General features: G+C 34.4%; 1 long non-coding RNA gene across 1 annotated transcript; it reads left to right on the forward strand.

Annotated features, from left to right (window-relative positions):
- Positions 1–245: 245 nt before the first annotated feature.
- Positions 246–1294, forward strand: LOC129739568 (uncharacterized). Its single transcript, XR_008735897.1, has 3 exons — positions 246–369; positions 423–758; positions 816–1294. It is a non-coding gene; the product is annotated as an uncharacterized LOC129739568 (long non-coding RNA).
- Positions 1295–3355: the final 2061 nt, after the last annotated feature.

Genomic DNA, 3355 nt, shown 5'->3' on the forward strand with positions numbered 1-3355 from the left:
AACACTAGCATGAAAATAAATAAATGACCAGCATGAATAAAGAAATTCAAAATCAGTTTTATTTTTATTATTTTCTTTCCATCTTTCTGACACTTTAAAGAGCTAACATCAAAGGGCTGACATCGCCATGCAAAGTGAGCTTCCAAAATAATGTGTAGATTTTACATGTTTACATTACTAATTTTCACCTCTGTTTGACGTACATGCTGTGTTAGTAGAACTGGCAACCTTGGTACGGAGATCGGACAAACGTCAACGCGTTGGCGCCGAAAAAGAATTGTCATTGTTAGAAAATTGATCGAAACTGCGACACGTTTTTTCCTGACCTGGCAGTTAGTTAGTTTTTAGTGAATAGTTTTAGAGAAAACAGTATGTATTCATTATTAGTTGATCCGATAATCTTTTAATGTATTTTGTTATAGTAGGTGAAATCTATTTGGCTAGTTGCGCGTGATTTGAGTGCTCGCGGGTTTGTGAGTCAGAAGAGGTTAGGTGATAGAAATTCCTTACTGCGCAATTTGCCACTAAAATATTGTATTTCCTTTGATAGTTTGAGTGACCGTTCGGTTGTTCCGGTTAGGTGTACCGGGTTGAGCTCAATTAGAGCGGTAGGAAAGAAAAAGCGTAAGTACGCAAGAATACTTGTTTTGTACCCGATGATAAATATGATTTTCGTCCATTAGCTTCAAATAGCCGGTGATATCCGACGGTTTAGGGTTGCCAGAGCTAGAGCTTAGGGTAAACGGCGAAACTTATTTGTAAGTTCATAAAAGATTGTTTACGTTATCACCATTTAATAATAAATGTATTTACAGTCGAGTTCGTTCGCATACAACGTACTACGGAACAGTTTTTATTTCCCACAAATCTCGAAAATAAAGCTGCAACGAGCAACCTAAACCTGGAACCGATGATGGAAGGCCCTACCGGAGAGCTGTTCAACTGCGTGACATGTCGCCGCCCGGATTCAGCGCAGAGCATGGTCGCTTGTGACGAGTGTTCGCAATGGCAACATTATGGATGCGCCGGTGTTACTGCTACCATAGCCGATCGAAGCTGGCTCTGCTGCAGATGCGTAGCTAGTCACAACGCAGTTAATTCGACTCAAACCGGCAACATAAACTCGCCCAAAGCACACACAACATTTGCTTCAGCTCGCGCTGCTGAACGTGATGGTAATACCACCGATCCAATAAGTGGGAGAAAGGACGATCGAAATTTCGGAAGACTTCAATCCTCGTCTAATTCGAATGCCGGATCAGTCGTCTCAGTCAATGCTATTGCTCATCTTCGTTTGAGGCACCTGAAAGAGCAAAAGGATTTGGAGGATCAAAAAGCGGAACGGGGGGCCTTATTCTGCGAGGCGAATGAAGTGACTCGGAGTCACATTAGTCGTAGTCACGTGACTACTGTCGGGGTATTCCGAGAGGCGACTCACTCACGGTGACTAGTTCATTGCCTCGGTGGCTTGATGTTCATTTTGACGTTCCAGAGGCAATGAACCAGTTTCATCGGGTTCACCATGCGAACTGTCAAACATGTAAGGAACATTCAAAGAAGGTGGTGTGATATTCAATTTCTTGGATGACGTCACATTCATGAAGAATTTCAAAATGATGCATTTAATTTTTAAAAACCAAACCAAATCTTGGACTCAAATAAATTGAACGATTCGAATATTCTGTAAATCCCTAAGCGAAATTCAAATTGTTTTTTGTTCTAGTTAATGTTGAGAATTGGGATTTGCATTTTTCTACACGCAGAGAAAACTTGGATTTTGAAACAAAACAAAACTGACTTTGATTCAAAAAATTATTTTTTTCGATTCAATCTCCTGTTTTCTTTGAATTAATGAATTATAGTTTTGTTTCAAATAAATAATTTTTGAAAGAAAGTATTAATTTTTTGAATCGAATAATTTTGGACTTTGATTTTAAACAAATTCTTTGATTCAAAAGACATTTGTTCAATTGCATATTTAATTGGAAACAAAGTTAATTTTCTTTCATCCAAAGAAAAATGTATTCAATGCAAAGGAATAATTTCTTAAAATAAAAACTTTAAACTTAGAAGGTTTTTTTGCATTGAGTAAGAAGAATTTAAAACGAAAAATCGGTTTGGCTGGTCGTATGAAAATGTGGGTCAGAGTTAGCTTAGAGGATTCAGGATAAAGTATGGTAAGTTTATGTTAATTAAAGAATGAATATTGAAGATTTTCAATAAGTGCTTGAAATTTTACAGGACCACGGCCGATAGATGGTTTTCCAAGTCCCTGGATGCCTCAACCGAGGTGACACCGCTCCAATCCAGCGATCAGGTCCACGAAAATTTAAACCGGGTGATTCGATTAAAGTGAACCAGTGTGTGACCCAGTGTTTAATTTATTTGTGAATAAAAATAAATTTTAAATTTGAAATCCTTTCTTTTTATTATTTGAAATTCTTAATAGGAATTTCAAAATAACAGAAAATAATGCTTCCAATTGGAATAAATAGAAAATGGTTCAATGAATAAATGCTTTTAAACTAAATTAAATTACCTTGTGGCAAAAGAAAGCAACTTTGAATCAAAAGAAACTGTTTTTTGTTTCAAAGTATCAATATTTTGAATCAAAGATTTTTCAAAAGAAAAATTCTTTGAAACTAACGAAAATGCATTTGAAACAAAGAAATTTTTATTTATCCCAAAATCAAAGGAAATTTTCCTTTGTTTTCGCTGCACTTTCCTTTGAAATAAAAAATATTTTTGCTGCGTGTACGTGATCAAATTTCAGATGAGGATTAAAAATTTATTATCAAAAAGTTTTTTGTCCTTATTTGAGAGGTTTTCAGTCGCAGGCTGGTTCGCCTCTACATCAAAAAGTTAAATAGATCGAGAATTCCAAATTCAAAGATCAAATTCAGATTGAAATCTGCACTTATTTTTGTATGATTTGAATATAAAATACGATTTTTGAGCTCTTTTATTAATATTTCACAATTCAAACTTTGCATACTTAAGCATTGTTTTATTATTAACATGTAGTCTTAAAACTAAAAAAAATCGTTACGTTGATTAATTGCATTCATTCGAAGAGTTTTATGAAAACTTTTATAAAAGTTGCTTTTTTACTTAATGAATTGATCACATCACACATTCATTATATTTTGCCTTTAAAAGTGTTTTTTCTATACATTACGCTTTTGATTAAATTTACCAACTTAAACGTTGGCATTTTCAAATTAATCAAAACACCAACGTCGTTAAAAAATATGTACGTGTTTTTTTTTATTTTTCGACTATTCTTATTTCTGAAACCTATCTATAGGTATAGGATATCTAGGTAAAATCTAAATCTTCTATTTAATGAACTATG

This window comes from Uranotaenia lowii, chromosome 1 (genome assembly GCF_029784155.1).
Source record: "Uranotaenia lowii strain MFRU-FL chromosome 1, ASM2978415v1, whole genome shotgun sequence".
Taxonomy (NCBI): Eukaryota; Metazoa; Arthropoda; class Insecta; order Diptera; family Culicidae; genus Uranotaenia; species Uranotaenia lowii.